The following is a 19,773-nucleotide window of genomic DNA, read 5'->3' on the forward strand; positions in this document are numbered from 1 at the left end:
TGCTGTGTCAGGCCATTCATGTGCTACTTCTGGAGTCAGTAGCACAATGCCTTTTACAGCCCTATGTTGTTGCAGACAAAGGATGCAGCGCTAATCAACTGAGTCTCCCACAAATTGTGTCCATTTTGCTTTAGCAGTTACATTTTAGCGGAAACATATTGCTGTCAGGATAATGTTTTCCTTATCACACATCAGACTGATGGTGTCATTTAGGATCATCTAGGAGGACACTCTCCTTACTTCTCCACAACTGCCATCACATTTACATAAAGAGTTGCATGTCTGAAGGGACTTTATACAGCAATCTAAATGATCATATTCACAATAGTCACAAAATCCTGTTCATCCAAAGTAAATTTACAGTGAACTGTAGAAGTGAAGAATATAATTTAGTTTTGCATACTTATTTCACAATTAAACAACAAGTGAGGTCACAAATTGCCACTAATAGACAAAAAAAATAAAATCAGTATACACGTGCTGATCCAGTATTAATTTATCTGCAATCAGATTATACAAGAAAGCTAAAATGATTGAGTTAATGTAGTCTATCTATCCCTAGCAGCTTAGCAAGCTAAGAAAGCTTTTACGATAGCTCACAATATCATTGCACTCCAATTTGAATATTCAAATCTGATCAGTCACTTGCTGCATTGTAGTCTGCTGCTGCCCTGAGCTGCAATATAGGTCACTGATGCTGAGAGCCAATAGCATGAGGCAACAATGCATTGACTCACCAGCATCACATCAGTCATGGGTCAGTTTATGAATCTACTCTCTCTCCCAAATGACTGCTCTACTGTTGAATTTTTCAAAATTAGGACATACTGTATGTTCTGAAAATAAAAGCTTCTCATCTCCATCCAGTTTACATATTATAAATCCCACACTATATGAAATATTTTTGCAAATGTTTCTGTATTCTTAAGGAATAATTGGAGGTGCCTAAAATGTTCTAGTAGGGAGTGTTTCTCCCTTGCTAGTCAGCCCTTGGAAGATTGGAAATGATTAAAACCTTCTCTGTGAGAGGCCTAATTAAAATTCTTCAGAAAAATGATCTTCCCATGATTGTTCACATCTTAAATTGAGGCTTTTTACACTGGCAGACACTTAGCTGACTCATAAAAGTAATTCTTTACTTTTGTTTATAAATGTTAACCGTAAGAGTGGAAGATCAGCATTGGACACATTTTTTAAACCATTCTTTAAGAAATGCACATTAAAAATAAAAAATCATGACGAAAGACAATATTAAAATGTGAATTAATTTGTTGATAGCAGATTTATTAATTATAACTGGGATAGTTTTTGCAAATAAATAGAACAATAAAATGTGTTTGATTTGTTTATATTGTTATATGCATCTTTATGATTTTCGAGTTGCATTGAACATTTGAAAACAAAAGTATTAAAAGCTTAAAAAATATCACATTTTCTGTCTGTTTCAGTCATGAAGATGATCTTTCTTAGAGAGAGTTTAAACATTCATGTTCATTATTCATGGAAAAAAGCACGAGTGCTGGGGCAAGTTTATGGCTCTAGTGCACTTGAACATGACAGTCAAAATGAGCATCGTTTGGTAGTTTTATTGCCAATCAAATCTGATCCTCTCAAACCCTTTAAACGCTTGTCCCTGTTACAACACACTGACAGTTGTCCAGAGAAGTCCAAACCAACTGCTTCTTAAGAGGGGCTCAATTGTCTTAAGATGTGAAATCCCCATCACAGTCTTGTCTGTCCATAGTGACCCGAACCAATTATGAAAGATAAAGACTCACACAGTATATTTGAAGCTCTGGGATTGTTTTGTTGCTTTAGTTTGTTTTCAACATTATGCTCTAAAGGGCTGTGCTTAGTAGGTGAATGGCATTTACATGCATATAATAATGAAACCATTGCTAACAATCAAAAGTAAGGCAGACGTCTGATAGAACTTGAACGTTGTTCTAATAACTTAAGTACGTTTTCAGTTTTCAGTTGTTTATTTGTTTGTTTGGGCTAATCACTAACTCACTCAACCAATTAGCAATCACTTATCACAATGCCCCACCACGATCAACCTTTGCAAAAGCAATTGTTGTCTTTCACTTATTACAACCTTTGGGGAAGAGAGAGAGATAACACATGTGAATGATGCACCTCTGAAAACAGTGTTCTTGATGAAAATACATAGTTACTATCCTGAAAATCTTCGGTGGATGTGAGCTATCGTTTTCAGTGTGCAGCCTGGAAATCACTGTCAGTGCAATGGCAGCTGCACTGTAGGCCACTGGAAGCTGTGAGTACCAAAACAACACTGAGCTATGACCAACCAGCTGGATGTGTGCCACAGAAGTTTGTGCACTGACTTTGTTAAAGCATGAGGCCAGAAGGAAATCATTTGAGAACAGTAAAGCTGCAGGCCTGAAAACCAAAACAATAAGCCCCATAGAGCTGAGGGGAACTTCACAGCTGAGTGGTAAGTCTTTGTGTGTTCATCTAGCAACCCCTTCCACGTTATACATAGTCAATGGATCAATTATTAATATAGAAATATTGATTGAAGCAGCTTTAGCAATATCTTCCCCATACTTTAGTTGCCACAAGTGGATGGATAATGAGAACACTAAAGGATGATTACAGTTTAAAAATATATGTTGGCTGTGAAAGTTTTGTAGATATGTTCAACAAACAGTAAACATGTATGATGTATCAACATGATATGCAGACATAGAACATAATCCACAGAGCATTACAATTCCTCCAAAATGTAATTATGCAATGGCTACCCACAACATTACCAAGCAGATGCAGGTGGGAAAGAAAATATTCTCAACAGTTTGGCAAATTGCAAAATCCTGGCCACAGCTGCATTTCATCTCCATACAAAGTGGGGCCCAAAGATATTTTACATCTGAGAAGACTGTATTTTGTTTAAGATACCTCAGACACAACTTCTCGACTGGAGCAGATCAAATTATATTGCTGAAGGGAACATGGGAGGCAACAGTGAGGCAAATGAAGTTAAAAGGTTCAATGTGGAATCGCTGGCCAGTGCAGACGTCTAATGTTCAGTAATGTGAAAGACCACGGCAAATCAAAACATATCACGCCCTTTCCCTCTCCTACTCACAGTAACATGGGGCAGAACATTCAAATGAATGTACAACCACAGCTATCACCGAGCCAGCAAAGACCAAGGCGGTGTCAAGCAAGATAAATGACTGTAGTTATTACTGTGTTGTCAGAGTTATCATATTTTTAAGGAGTAATAACTGAGCTCAGTAGCAGATCTCAATGGCACAGGGGTCAGGTTTGTAGTAGCTCAATTATGTCTCCTACCTGGCAACCATCAAATGTTAGGTCAGGATTAATAGTTTGCAGAGGACTGTACGTGTTAACCAAATATGCAAGGTCTGACATTGCACATTTGAAAGCACCTCCTTACTTACTTGGTTTTACTCACAAACATTTAGCAACCACGGCTCTTACATATTATTCAAATGATGCCAGTACATACTAATAGCATCTAGGTGATCAGCTGATTTTCTTTTTCATGTCCAATGCTAAACACAAAACATAAGAAAATATAATTACAGTGCAAAACTCTATCACTAGCCCCTTCAAAATGAACTTAATAATTAATGATTGTTACACAACATCATATTCAGTTTCATCAGCAGTCAGAAGGCAAGCCAAAAAAGGCTTTGCTTTCAGACATGAAATTGAAAGTGCATATGTGTAATCGTTGTCTATCTCTGTGTGTACTTTTATTTTATTTATTTTCTTAGCGGAGCTGCTCGGAAACGCAAAATGGATTTCAGTGTAAACCATCAATAAAGTTGTATCGTATGTTATATATATATATATATATTTGTTTGATAAATAATTGATTTCTGTTTGCTTGTTAACTTTTGTACAATGGATTTCTTAATTGTAACTGTGCTTATGTTCGCTCACAAACGTTCAGACTGTGGTCACCCACTGTGAAGGAAGAGAAAGAGGGAGATGCAGAGAGACTGGACGGAGGCTGCATTCAGATGACGAATTGTGTGGATTGAATGCCTGAATAGTTTATAACAATAAAATTGTCACTGTTGTGATGCTTTTCTGAGCCTGCTTTCAGCTCCCCCTAGGCTTCACACAGAGCCCAAAATTTGTAGCTCCAGTAGCTGACAAAGATAGCGAAGAGCAGTACATGCAGCAAAGAATTTCAAAACCATGGTTGCCTTCTCAGATAATAAGTCAATGTTTTAATACAGTTTATGTACTGTGCCTGGGGGTGAGAGGGCATCCCTCCACATGAATGTTCAGATGTGTTTTTTTTAAAGGCCATTGTAAAAAAGAAAAAAACTGAAACAAAATGTCCTTCTGGAATTGTTAATCAAGGCTTAACATGGTTTAAATTCCATGGTGCCAAGAATGCAATTAACCACTTGTGATCAGCTACCAACCCTATAATTATGAGCCTACAGGGTGAGAATTCTTTTTGAACATCATACTATACGAGCATGGTTAGGCCCCATGTGGTCTAACGGGACTGATAGCAGCAGCACATAGGTCAGACAGGCCCTAGTGGAGGTCAAATGATTTAGCTGCCTCTCCAAAATATTGTAAGCAAACCAGCAGTTCTGTGGGATTCTGTCACATCATTATGTGACCCTGTTGTTTGTTTGCGATAAAAACATTTTTTTTTTTTTAAACCTCTCGGGAGGCAGCCTTCTGGCCACTACAGCTGCAGTCCTCCCCCACATAAAAGCAATGCCATGCCAATACAAAAATACAAAGACAGTGACAGAGAGAGCTGGTGGGTTCTGCCAATACAGGACTGATATGTGTGCGGTTTTTAAATAATATCCATACACGATATACTATACATAGAGCAGCTTTGTGTGCAAAGGGTGATTGCATTAATTATATCATCCATTCCCTAATTATGTTTAAGGGTGTTTATTTCCTCACCTTTCAAGAAGCGCAGCCACATGTTTTTCAGACAATTCATCAGAAAGTTGCGCTGCCAAGGTCTGTAAAAAGGACTCCTAGTGCTGAATGTTCTCTTTTCATCAACATTGGGTCATCTTAAGCCATGACACAAGTATAGCTTTAAGCTACTGCTGGCATTTTTATTTTGGCAATATGATGTGGAATGCCTTCCCTCTGAAAATGATTACATGTTGCCAGCGTTCTGCCATTGAAAAGGCCACCAGATTGAATGAGGCATTCTGAATAGGGCAGCTTTTCTTCTGCAATTTCCGCTGCCAGTGCAATTCTGCACTGCACATTTGGAGACGAAGGCAGAACCATACTGCAGTATTGATTGACTTGCTTTCAATATAATGTCAATATCAAACATCAAAGCTTAACTTAAAGTTTACATTCAGTACTGAATGCAGGATTATTCACATTTTGGTGCCACAAAGACAATTTTTCAACTAGCTCTTTAAAGGCTAAGGTATACTGTGTTTTAGTTAGATAGAGATCTTTTATTGTTCATTGTGGCCTGTTGACTTTTTTTTATCAGACTGATGTCTTGTGCTCTAAACCTGGCAATCATATATGCATAACGTGCATTTTCTTCTTGTATATATTTGTTAATACTAGATGAATGTAGCTAATTGGACTGCTTTCCAAAGAGAAACAATGAAAAACAAAACAAAAACTGCAGTGGTGGTCACGGAAGTGCAGATAAATGCTTCCGGACCAATTTCAAACAGAAGCCACTTCTCTAATTTCATAGAGTTGGTATCAGTATCATACACAGTTATCTTGCCTTGAGCCACACAATGACACCTAGTGTAAAAGAGCATGAGCTCCCCCCGCAGTTAGTCAGTGGAACAGCAATCAATGCAACTTGATGGAACACGGAACGGCAACTTCTCACTGGTGACACACACGCGCACGCACACATACAATAAAACAAGCATGTACGTGCTTGCTTTCTTTCACGCGCGCTTGGAGCCACGTCGAACACAGACCAGCAGATACACAGAAACACAGATCCAGCTGACTATCTGCTTTCACAGAATTCAATACAGGCAGTAATTCATCCATAACACGGAATCTAAAATAAAAAAAATAAAAAATCATAACAGGGCGCATGACCGCAACTCATTCCATATCCAATATCCGAGCTGTGATGACACTCACTTTTAGTTTATGGACCATGCAGTTTCCGGGACGAATTGATCAACATGGATGTTAAAAGTCACGACTGGACTGCAAACATAATTAGCTTGAATACAAATATTGATGCCGACTGCACAGTATTCTGTAGGCCTGCTAATAATGCACCTCTGAATGTTGCCCCTGTAATGCCATTCATTGAAGCCGCGGCAGGTCTGCGAAATATGCGAACCCCAAAATTCTGACTGTTTCATGCTCCTTTATTTCCGCACTTCTGCAGCATCACCGCGGGAAGATGCTGTCTCACAAGGTGCAGAGAGAACGCAGCCGAGTGCACATAATCGAGATAATAACTCATTTGCATAATGCTTGGAGATGATGGGTTTGTAAGATTATAAGATAAGTCATATTATTTGTAATAGCCTCAGAACGCTCCGTCGACATTCAGTCCGGGTGGAGCTTGTAAGAACTTGCACACCATTTATTTAAAAAGGTAGCTTCACAGTGAGAAGAACAAATTGCCTCCATCCTGAAAAGGACACCACCGGCCACCTCAGTAACATGCTGACCACGCAACATCGCCATAATTGTGCCACAATATAGCCCTGCCTACCGACTACTACCTCGTGGTCAGTGATGGACAGAAAAAAGAAAATATATAAGATACCCTCATATTATGTTACCGGTCCAACCGGGATAACCGTACAGCCTACTTACCTAAAACTGACTCTCCCCTCTTAGCTGTATTTGTGGTCCAAGATTTGTTAGTTCTCTAGCCAACAACTTCTGCTGGAGCATATGTATCCAGTGCTCATGCTGGTGGCTCAGTCGGTGATGTTGGATTGCGGATGATTTGGCAATCCTTTTCATGCTCAAGGGGAAAAAATCCTTCGTTTCGGCGTGGTCTCGGGCATTGGCGCGCAGAGGAATAAAGTAATGAAGTCCGTCAGGAGGGGAAGGAGAAAAGGGAGCTCTGGATGTGAGATTTATGCCGACGTGTTTGAAACTGTTCTGTTCTCTTTTTCTCTCACCGTAGGAGCCGTTTGCGGGTGGAGAGGTGTGGGATGGATATCTAGGAAGGGAGGCTAGGATGCACAGAGTGAGGGCGAGAAAGGGGAGGTACAAAGAATACAGTGTTGTATTGTAGAGGACGGTCATGGCAGACAGTAAGGGGTGGGTCTGGACTGTATGAGGCGTAAGGCGAGGGAACTGAGGGTGGATGAGGATAAGAAGCCTTGTTGTGACTTTTCTCTGCTGATTTACACTAAGGCTGTAGGTTGACCACCATGGATAGCTTGATCTTAACTAATTAGGGGGAGGGGGGGGGGCACAATTGGGGGAAATCTAAGAAAATGGGCTGATAGGTTTTATGATTTAGTTATGAGACATTTAAATAAAAAAAATAAAAGCAGAAACCACAACAAAGTGATAAGGCGACGAGTGGCACATAAGGTGCCACGCTGTGCCACGTGTAGGCTGTGTACTTTGCATAAAATACAACGTGACTGTATGACTGTGTTATTATAAACTCGGAATAACTCGCCGTGAAACTCTCTTCCAAAAATCCCCCATAGCCCAGGCTCTGTGGAGTCTGTTTAACTCTACCTAAAAGTGAATGGAACCTTGGTGGTTGCTGTCCATGGTGCTTAGACAACTAAAGGGTACAATTCTGGTTGTTGCTGTCCTTGGTGCTGAAACATAACTAATTTTGTGTCAATTCACAATAAACATATACAGACCAAATACTTACTTGTTTACTGAGTTTCAGGGCCATAGTTTTTGTATATTTTCTTGACATTTGGTGGTGGTGGTGGTGTGTGTGTGTGTGTGTTTGGGGGAAAGCCTGACGTTAGTTTTTTTCTAAAATCCTGGCTATGGCCCCGATGACTGGGGCATCTTGAAAACAATATTGGTTCTAAGACTTTGAAAGCTTATTGAGACATGATACAAGCATGATTGGAAACCATTTAAGAGAAATGTGTTTGAGAGTGTGAGTGTAAGGCCTGAACAAATCTGTTTTTATCCATCTTATTAAGTCACTGTCACTTGCTATTTTTGACTTAAGTGTTAAAAAATGACAAAAATTAGTAACAAAACATGTCACATCGTTATGTGGCAAAAAAGTTGTGTAACAAATCCTTAAGTATTAAATATAAGTTATCAAAGGAACTTGAATAGAATCAACTATACATTTCCCATTTTCCATTTAATAATCCAAAATTTGAGGACTAAATGTGACAGCACCCAACAGCTATGTGTTCGTTTAAAATTCTTAACCGTAGCTCAAAGCCCAAGCATGCAGAAAAGACAACTTTTGAATTGATTTTGACACCACTACATCCACTGCCGTCACAGACAGCTTTGCAACTCCACTAGCTCTCCAATGGTCCACTTGCAGTCAAGTGTTTGAAGCATCCACCAACGGGCAAAGAACCTGGCGGGACACGCATTGCATAGAACTCAATGAGGCTAAATGGATAAATGGGGCCATTACAGAGTCATTAGCCTGGAAGTGGTGGTGACACGTGACAAGTTGCCTTTGCAATCGTAGACATAAAATCCTCCAGGGATCATTGAAGTCGTTACTTTCTATAATTCTATTGGTCGTAGCTTTTAATTAGAAACTTCCCTTCAAGTTTGTTAATCAGGATATTTTGAGAATTCTCTGACGATTCACACCTGTTTTGGTTGCCTAAATAACCCTTAAAACAAAATCATTGTCAGCCTATCTATGAAACATAAGCCATTATATAAGGACAAACTAGATTTCGAGTGAGACTGGAACTGTGCACTTGCATATGTATGTCAGTAGGTCAGTTAAGTCTTTATCAAACACACCAAAGTTATTCATGTGGATATTTAGCAATACATTTTTCCAGGTGTTATTGCAGCTGGTGCAGGAGTACTAGGGATACAAAAAACTATGCGTGTTATAAGTATGCTGGTCATGAATGCGATAGTCAATCATCAATACCTTGTTGCACTGGGTACACCTGTCTGATGAAATGCGCAGAATGTGTGTGTGTGTTGTTTGGGGATGACAAGCAGAGTGCTGGTAGGATGCATATTTTAAATGTCCTTATCTCCAGAGGGGAAGTGCTGGTGATGTACTGTTGGCAAACTAAAAGCAAAGAGAAGGATTAAAAGAAGAGGGAAACAGACTGGAAAGAAAGAAAAGGTCTATAAATTATTTGAAAATGTGAAAAAAGTGGATCTGAAGTCCATTGTGTACCACATTACATTTAAACTAGAATTTAAGTCACTTTTTAAGAGGTAGTATTGTCTTTACAGCCATGTGTCCTTTCATCATGTCCTAAGATGTCTTATGTTGATTTTCTGTTGATTTAAGAATGGTTTCTCTGTTAAATGTTTGTATTGTGAAGCATCAGATTGTAGAACTATGCCCAAGACAAATTTCCCCTTGGAGAAAGTAAAGTGTATTCTATTCTATTATATTCTATATCTTGTATTTCAAGTCCATCCAACACCTTAAGAGCTCATAATCTTCAATTTCAATTTATTGTGTCGGTCGTTGGTGATGTCAGAGACCGGTTGAGCAAACAGACTTCTCAGGCAGTTGTCATAAAGGGGTATTAGAGATAAAATGAGGTGCTCTGTTGTTCTGATTCTACATCTCCTTTCAGACAAATAAATTCAGGGAACGTGTGCCCCAGGCATAGCCGACAGGAGGGCAGTTTTACAGACGTATGAAGGTATATTGATGAATTAAGATGAAGACTAAAATCAAACTCCTGAAGTCCAACTTAAAGTACACTGCACTGTTATTTTCTGTGACAGCATTTGCTCTGTAAATTGCATGCCCTGCTAGCACTAGGGTCTAACTATTTTTAGAATAATGTGTGAAGAGGTTCTCTCGTTCTTCCCATGTTGCCGAAATTCTGCCAATATGGCGAGAAAACAATAAATTAGTCATCTGTAGCATATTTATTTTTTACTATTGGTATTTGACTGTAAAAATTGATATTTTTGTCATTTAAGTTGGATTTCTTTTCAACCAGAATTGCTTGTGGAATCCATAAAAAGATGCAAACAAACAGAAGACTGACTTTGACATTCCCAATCAAGTTTTTGGACACTTGGAAAAAACAAAATGTACAAATATATGTGAAAGGACTACTTTTTTAAAGTACTACTTAGAAGAAACAAAGTTAATCCTAAAGAGGTGAAATACTTTGGGAGGAAATAAGCTTAAACTGCTCATGTGTGACATGATGTTATATATTTGAGACAGAATACTGATGTTTCTCATCTGAATTTAAATATTTGGAGTTATTCTTGCTTAACTAACACCTCTTTCATGTTTTTAGTCATATCTACTAAATTATTTACTTTCTATTATTATATTATACATTATATAACTCAGCAAGGTACAGCATAATGACTTTTTTTCTGATAGTAACACCTGATTAGCCACAATGCCTACCATGCAAAGCATAGCAAGAACCTAATTTATGTGATGTAATTTATATTTATCAACTTCCTTAATGACTTCTTATAAGGAGAATTAAGGAGCAATATGCTAACATGCATGCCATTCAGCATCTCATTATTAGTGAGCATATGTTCTTTAATGATAAATATATGTCAAATATATCCAAAGTTTGTAACTCACAGCCTTCTGGGAATACCACTGTCAAGTAAAAATATACTGTAATAGTGTGCAGATTTCACTCCATTATCCACATAACTACAATTATTGTGCCATATTCAGCACCAGCCCAGACACAATACCCTTACAAGAGCTAAATTTATCTGGACTGTAATGATCTCACATCTACCTCCTTGTTGGAAGCCATAGGCTGAATCTCCCTCCTAGCTGCCCAGAAGACTGTTAGCGCTTGCTAGATTGACAACCTACTAATGGCTGATCTCTAAGGCTTAGGCCACAGAGATGTTTCTACCCGGTGTTAGTACACGCTGTTACGGAAGCCTGTCACACTGTACCCAGACCTCTTCCTGCCAGAGCTATGAAGGAGAAGACAGATGTCCAAATAGCCAGCAGGTCCATCAGTCATGAGGATTTTTTCTCTCGCAGGGTGAGGGAGGGAGGGTCAAGTAGGAGACACACAGATGAATGAAGATGACACCATTCCAGCCTCTCTGCTACTCTAATGAAAAACAAACTAATTTTCAGGAAGTTTCTGGGTAATAAGACAGCCAGCCAAATCCACACACAGAAAGAATAGATTTTTAAAAGTATTACCTTATTATTAAGGCCACCTCATGACTGCTCTATTTCAAGCCAAAATACAACTCCTGAGTATTTAATTGTGATAACAGTTTAGCATGCAATGGTGACAAGTTTTTGTTGACCAATGCTTAAAAAAATTAAAGGGTAAAATATGTAATTTTTCCATATGCTCTAGAAAAGCATGGTTAAGGTTTTGTTAGATTTTGGAACAAAGATCATGGTTTGGGTTAAAATAGGTAATTTGGTAAGGTTAAGGAAACATCATGGTCGGAATTAAAATGACCTCTCTAAGGTTAGGGGAGCTTCGTTGTCATGGTGACAATAATAAACCTATTAGCTTAGGGTTGGGAACGATCAGGGTGATGCTTAAAAGGAAAAAAAAAACGTTTCTGTCGGTTGGGAATGGGAAACAAACAGCTGTCTCACGTATTAAACTCTGACATTTTGTTAACCCATCTACAGTATCAACCAAGACCTCTTCTCTATGTAGACGTTTTCAGTTTTTAATAAGGTCACTGACTTCCTCCTTTGCTCCAGTCATAATTTCTACGCCTGCTAGAGGAATTTATCACTTGAACATAAACAGACGTTGTATTGGGGCCCTTGCTAAAACAAGGGATGATGTCAGTCTTCTTGGGAGGAGAGGGAATAATGGTGATGCTTTTCTTACAGAGAGATGGAAAACTGCCAATCTAAATGAGAAGTAATGTTAAAGATTCTTGTAAATTTGTTTTAATATAATACAGTATGTGTAAAGTTTCAGTTAAAGTACAATGACAGACTGGAGTTACCGGACTCATAATGACTTTTTAGAAGCTTCCTAAGACATAACAATGTTGTGACTAAACTGTTTAAACCTGCTGTAACAAAATCACAGATGTCAGCTGTTCTTCCTTATTGGCTGTTGTATGCAATGCGCAGAACATTTTAAGCTTAGTGACAAGGACCTTGAATGACGTATATAATATGAGTGGTATTACAGGTAATCTCACCACATGTGGCAATGTTGCAGGCAGTGTGTGGGTGGCTGCTCAGCATGCAGTAACCATATTCCTAATTGCCCATCTGGCACAAAAGCAGAGGACTGTGCACACAGAGGGTGCTAACTGAATCACAAAGTTTAGCAGAACATTAGAAAAAAAACGCGTTTGAGGCCTGCTCTGAAAATGTACTGCATGAGTGAGATTCAAAAAGCTGCTTTGTGCTTTTGAATGACTTTGCTTAATTCTTAACTGAGGAGGAGAATTGACTGCTAGGGTGTCGCCTTCTAGGCTTCACTAACACTTCACCATTGAAGAATTGTTTGGTTGTCATCATCACATCCCCTTCTCTCTAGTTAACCTCTGCTTAAAAGGAAGTTTTTGAGATAAATAACAAAATGAAATATAAAGGATAACTCATTATTCCAGGTGGTATGTACCTGGTGCAATTGAAAATTTAAACTCAAAACACTGCACATTAGACAGGAATTTATAACTCCGGAAAGTTATCACAATGACAATAATTTAAAATTTCTACTGTTTCCACATCCACTGGCACATGAAAAGGAAGTCTTTAAAATAATCGTATTTATATATTTAGAATATTTTAATAATCTCAATATATTTGAAACCCCCATAAATCATGTATACAGTGCTTAGTATATAAAAAAGTATGTACAAATGTAAAGATATCTGAAGCATTTAGTCTATAAATAATCAAAACAGCCCTGTGTAAATCTTTAGAGGATAATTTCTAACAACCTATTGGATAGTTGCAAATACTGTTGTTTTCCCCAATCATTTTAAAAAGCAGTCATTGTAACTTTGTTGCATTGCAAGAATAGTTAAGTTTAGTTTAGTGGTTTACACATATACAAATACTACAGATTAATACACACATAATCAATAAAAGATGTGAAGGAGAGATGCAAAAAAACATCAGAGGGGCTTAATCTGGGCACTCGCCAATGCATACTCCAATTAAAATAGAAAGAAACTAAAATACTGAAAACTACAATTACACACAATATCAAAACAACAGTACTGAGTTATAGCTAAGCCAGTCTGGACAGCACAAATGCATTACTATGAGCAGCGTCGTGCAGTATTTATTTATTTAAGAATAATTTAACTATGAATCAGAGAGGACATAAAACAGATGCTGCACTGCTCTCTGTAGGTTAAAACTTTGAAGCATGGAAGACCTCTGGCCCTAATCAGTGAAGTTACAGCAGGTATGTTGCAACTAGATGTATTATATAACATGCACTCTACGGTATATTCAATACCTACAATTGTTAACCATTTATTAACCTACATAATGTGAGACACTAACCATTATCACATGGAATGTTGTAATAGAAATGGGGCCAAATTAAGGAAGTTCGAAGGAATCAAACTCTTCTGACTGCTCACTACGGAGAGTTCTCTCTACTCTTATTGCACTTGGCAAACAATGCAATTTAAACAAAAAATGTGGGCTTTGTTTGTTTCTCGCTCCAGACAGAAGAAGAGAATAAACATATGCAATAGGATTACAAAAGAAAAGAAAACAAAGCAGCCTTGAGAGCAGTTGTTCAGTCTAAATAATTAAGCAGTGATTAGGATGTGGCCAAAGGCTGTCTGACGGGCTCGGTGGCATGCTGTGGACTGGGCTGAAGCTCTCCATTCGCAAACGATGCATTATTGTAGCCAGCAGTGAAGAATCTCACGCCTCCCACTTTTCCATTTTCCACTTGACAGCAACTCTTACCGTCCCTAGCATCCTCTTTCTCCCTCTAACTCTACATCTAAATCTATGCCTCTTTTCTTCATTTCTTTTAAGATTATATTTTGCTTCTCTGCCTTTTTCATGTGTGTTACCACTCATCATTCTACATAGCACTGTGCATTTCTCAGCTCTGGGCACTTTTTAAAGCATATTACACTTATGACACTTTGATTTCAGATTCATTTAATCATTTCGACATTTCATTTCATGCCCTGCTCTTTCATTTGTTAACATCCTGTATACGTTTGTTTGCAGAGAGTCCTGGCTGCTCCATTGTGAAATAACTGGTTTTGCTAATGAAGTGCTAATTTAAGCTATGATGGAGATTTTAATCACCCTGAGCAAAAGAAGAGCTTGCAGATGCCTGAGCCTGGCAGGAGTTTAGCACATTATTGAAGTGTTGACCCCAGATATATTAAGGTTTTAGTAGATTTATATGTATAAGATACATACAGAATTCCCTGTTTTGTGAACCTGTGTATATACACCACGTACACCTGTGTCTCATTATGAATCACAGCATGAAGGCAATCAGCAGAACTGTGCATTTGAGATGAAAATTTGAAAGCAACACAAGTGCGGACAGTGAAGAAGAACTGCAGCATTACTGAATGTGAGGCTAGAAACCACTGTAAATGAAATAGAAAGAAGAAAAGCAATATTGTGTGGAGGAATGAGTTTTGGGATCGCTGATGAAATACATTGCAGAGTGACAGAGGGTCAGTGAGACTGTGGATTCTTTAAGTTCAAAGTCGTGTACTTTTAACAAGATAAAGACAACACTGTCTGATTACAAAAGAGAGACAGCAAAGTGCAATTTGGGAAGGTGAGGGAACTCTTTTCAATTGACCAAAGCATTGTCAGTGGCATTGTGCCTGAAAAAAAGGATGACACAAAAGCCCAACTGCAGATGGAGTTGCACAAAAGCAAGTGATTCTATGCCAGATTGATTACATGGACAAATCAAATAAATTGCAAAACAACATTTCATGGCATAGTTTTACAGTGGAAGATATATCAAGCCTTTTGGCAGTGATCACATTTCTGATTTAATTTATGACTGGTGGTGGAGGGCGTCTGATTGAAGAGGGTGTTGGAAAGATGTGTCTGTGTGCGCCACAGTACAGGAAACCTGCCTAACTGACTGCCAGCAAATGGCCTGGTCCACATGGACGAGTTCTAACAGGTGCAGTGTTGAGGATGCAGAAGGAAACAACACAAGCTCTTGTGAGGCATCAAGGCAAAGCCATCTCCCTCATGGACTGATCAACTACAAAACGAGCCATATGATTTGGACTGTGGTGTGCTTACTGCGTGTTCCTTCACTTGAGGGTTGAGGTATTTGAATGGGGAAGGAAGATGGAATTCACCCCGGACATTAATAAACCTGTCATAAACCTGACAGCTGTAAATTTTATAGTAGCAGGGAGTCATCATACATAGCAACACCTTTAAGTCTCATCTTAAATGTGTATATACAGTGTATACATAAAACAATTATATAATTTAATGAAGGGCAACATTTTTAATCATTGCTTTACCAAGCTCTTACTAACCAATAACTATGAAAAACATCGCAACTTTACAATAGCCATCCAGATAATGTTTATAGATGGTTTACAAAGTATTTATTAATTATTTAATAAGGTATTTTAGTCATCTGTTGCAACTTTATAACCATCCAGACACTGTTTATAGACGGTGTACAAAGCAACTAGTAAGGTGCTGTAGGTAGGATTGGGAAGATCCAGGGGCCTGTTTCACAAAACCAAGATAAGGGATTAAGCTGGGATTTCCCAGTTATCCTGGATGAATTTAGCCTTGACTCAGTTTCACGAAAGCGGAGGCACATAAATCACCATGGAAATTTATTCTGTACAGCTAACCTGCTCCTGACCAGGCTAACAGCCAGGATTTATTTAATCCTGGAGCCTTTTCTGATCACCCAGCAGTGGTTTTACCCTATTGTTATCAGCCTGGATTAAAATACAACAGGTGCATATTGCTGTTCATTTAAGTACTGATATTATTTAAAGTTGTGACCATTATTTTTTTTTAAATAATTATTCATGTGACAGTCATTGTTACTGTTATATTGCTGTATGAAGACTTCTGTTCACATATTGTTGTTAGAAGTTTGATGAATATATTATGGCTGATAACATTTCAAATGTGTTTTAAATGAAGTCTGTTACTAAGGGCAATACATACAATGCTGTACATTTCTATAGATGACCAATCCCCTTGAATTATTTAGTTAGTAAATTCTTTAACAATAAGGACCATGTTTGTTCCTCTTCCATGTACATTGTATTTGGCATTCTTAGCACACAATTTGTGTTTTCCAGTAAACTGGGACTATAATTTGAGAGGATTGTACAATTTTAAGAACATATGCTAATTGCACAATCCTCCCAAATGATAGTCCTAGTTCACTGGACCAGTAACTATGTAGTGATGTAGGCTACTGTACATTCATGTAACAACAGGGAGAGGACACCTCAGGGGTTTTTGACCTTATATATTGCTGTGTGGAAATAACTGATGAATATACTCTGTTCCATTCATGTTTACAGTGTGCATGGAATTTATCACTTAATTATCTTTATAGTTTCTAGATTTTAGAGTCCAATTTCTTCAGTGTCTTTATTTTCTATGTCCATACATATGGGGTAGTAAGGCATATAATATGTAGAGAAGGAAACTCGTCCTCTATAAAAAATAAAAATAAAACAAACGCAAAAAAAAGTGTGGCAGATAATAGGACAGACTGAATGATAGTCTAAAAATATACATTTATGAACTACTGCGCTCTTAACTGAAAGCATTCAATGAGTCACTGTCATTTGCAAAAACGAACAGTTGTACACTCTGCATTAAAGCAACGAGTGGAAGTTAATATAACTTAGGAAATTTATATTGTAGCCGCACGTAGAGAGAGAGGAAAGGAACAGAGTGAAAGAGATATTTACGCATCATATTCTAGCGTTATAGAAAATTGATCTTCATGGTAAAATTTCCTGAGTAACATTATCTTCTGCTCACTTTTAGCAGACAAGAGTACAACTGTTAATTTGTGCAAATGATTAGTAGCCTAATCCTTGAATGGAATGATTATGACGGCTTCAATTCAGAGCCGTGGTCAGTTAATATATTTAGGCTACAATTACGCATCAGTCGGTCCGTGATCGCTCTTCTACGCTTTCTCGCTGTTTCATTACAGCGGCGTTCTTTCTTTTTCTATACAAATACTGTGTTTCACGTCGTCATACTTCCACAAGAAGCTGCTGCTCACTCTGTATAAAGTATGTACAATGCGTATTCTCCATTTTGGCATCGGTAAATCTGTGATCGACCTTGCGGTCTTTTGAAGAAAGCTGTGTACGCACATCTATCTGAATTACTTCAGCCTGGCTCGACCTAGTCACTCCTCCTCAGCCTGACTTGGCCTTCGTGAAACGCACCAAGCCAGGAAGCACAGATTAGACTAGGTCAAGCCTCGCTTTATCAATTATCCTGGATTTATATATTATGTCTCCTAAGCCCCTCCCCCCACAAGGGAGAATGAATGTGTGTGCATGAGCAGTGACTGACACACAGTTAGACACCCCCACTGGCCCTGATTGGAACATCTGAACAGGAAGCTATGGAGTTTTGCAAATCACACTACAGGCTGTAGGTGGTGTCAGAGGAGCCAGATTGTTTTTTTAAATGACCTGCTTCATGTAGTTCTACTGGAACATAGGGGCAGTTTCAGCAAATATGACAGAAAGTTAGTTTTATAAGTCTTATCTACTGCACCTTTAACAAAGTGTTAGGAATATCTGGTCCATATATCTATGTAATGTTTATAGAGGTTTTAAACATGGTTTCTTAAATGTTTCTCGTTTTTTGAATCATTACCCGATACCTAATATAGTATATGAGGGATATAATGTGTGTAACTATAAACTTAATTTACAGCACTACTAATAGTTAGTAAACATTATTAATTATAATTCCATTGTTTGTTAACAGTTAAATGACAATTAACTAAAGATGAATTAACTATCAATTTACCATCTATTAATGATGGTTATTATAAAGTGTTACCATTTCTATTTATAATGCTTGAGTGTCTGAATGTGCAAATATCTGAAGCAGATGTCTGAAGGAGAAAGAGTTCACACGTACCAGATAGCAAACAACGTGTCATAAATATTGACATCTCATTGTGACAGCTGCAAACTCCTAAGATCCTGTCTGTACGCCCTCAGCAAACACAGACAAACACACACACACACACACAAACACACACACACACACACACACACTTTTGTGTCAACAGAAGATTCTGAGCTGTGTTGAAAGCTTGTACAGTAGTAAGAACGACACTGTCTTCTGGGGAAAATACTGACTGCCACAAAGAGATGCTGGATTTGTTTTCTGGGACCTGTTTGAGCTGCCTGGTACTGCTGGAGCTCACCGTGCCGAGCATCTGGAGCAGAATATAGTGCATAATATAAACGGAATGGTGTTTGCATGACGATGAGAATGTTGTAAAGCTTTTTAAATAGCATGGGAGAAAAGTCTAATTTGCAGTATTTTATCACAAAAAAATAGTTTCCTAGAGTGAATGTTTGCTGTGTGAAAATGTGTAAGGACAATACATTTATATTCAATTCACATGTATGGCCTCAATGACATTCTTGTTAGTTGATCATTTTTTACCTGATGCTTGCCTAAATTGATTGACTCCCTCAGTAACAGCCTACTCATTTCCTGCTGCCCCATTGCACCACTTGTGTTGGTAAGGGTCTGTAACATAGGTACTAAAGCAGCATGTTAAGTGAGTGATGTCCGAATGACAGCTCAATCTCATAAACAACTGGGATGGGCTTAAAGTTATTGAGCACGGTGGGTAAGGCTGCAAGTGGCCAAATCACTTCATCACATGTGCCAATCTTCCTCCAGCTCTAATGTAATTAGTGTGGATCTTCTCTGCCTGCTCTGGCCTTTTGTTGTTTGATAAATGGAATTAGATAAAATGAGCATCAGTAAGCTAAGGCCTCTGTAGTCTGAAAAATGTGACAAGAAAGTCATTGTCATTAACAAAGTGGCTGAAAATGTGCTCAGCTCACTTCTCGTTGAAGTGAGGTTAAAATTACACACGCACGCTCTCACTCGCTCGCTCACACACACATGCTCTCGCTCGCTCGCTCGCTCACACACGCATGCATGCATTTTTGCCCTGCCCTGCCATCCCAAAGTCCTTATGCAATCCCATGCAGGCCTTGTATTCATGTTTTATTTTTTGCATTTGCCTCAGCTTTGTGCTTTGCTTCACCTTTTACTAAGTCTGTGCTTTTAAATATTTATTAGACTGTTCTAATGATTTCCCAGGTTTACCGTTTGGATCAAATTGGCAAGGTAAAAAAAGAACACTTATTAAAACATTTCAAGGCACATTAGATATGTGGGCCTCTGTTTTGACGGGCAGTAAACTCGAGCAATCAGCTGATGGTCAATCTAACTCACTGGGGGGCCCTTGGGCAAAAATCAGGCATGGGTCACTTCACAGGAGTTACAAGTTCTGTCAGCTGGTCCACATTTAAAGTTGAAAAATTATATTTTGGAGATGTACTGTTTGACAGGGGTAAAGGAGGATTAGGAAAGCAGTATGACTGAACAGAAAACACACACAAGAGGCAGGGATTTTGGAATCATTC

General features: G+C 38.4%; 1 protein-coding gene across 3 annotated transcripts in view; it reads right to left on the reverse strand.

Moving 5' to 3' along the window:
- Nucleotides 1-19,773, reverse strand: part of brinp1 (bone morphogenetic protein/retinoic acid inducible neural-specific 1) — a 159,911-nt gene that overhangs the window by 112,573 nt on the left and 27,565 nt on the right. The window contains exon 1 of one of the 3 annotated variants that reach the window (XM_039780766.1): nucleotides 6,820-7,215. The exons of the other annotated variants lie outside the window; for them this stretch is intronic. The gene's annotated coding sequence lies outside the window, so the exon portion shown is untranslated. Of the gene's footprint in view, nucleotides 1-6,819; nucleotides 7,216-19,773 lie in introns of those variants that run through there. 3 annotated transcript variants of the gene reach the window in all.

This window comes from Perca fluviatilis, chromosome 17 (genome assembly GCF_010015445.1).
Source record: "Perca fluviatilis chromosome 17, GENO_Pfluv_1.0, whole genome shotgun sequence".
NCBI classification, from domain to species: Eukaryota; Metazoa; Chordata; class Actinopteri; order Perciformes; family Percidae; genus Perca; species Perca fluviatilis.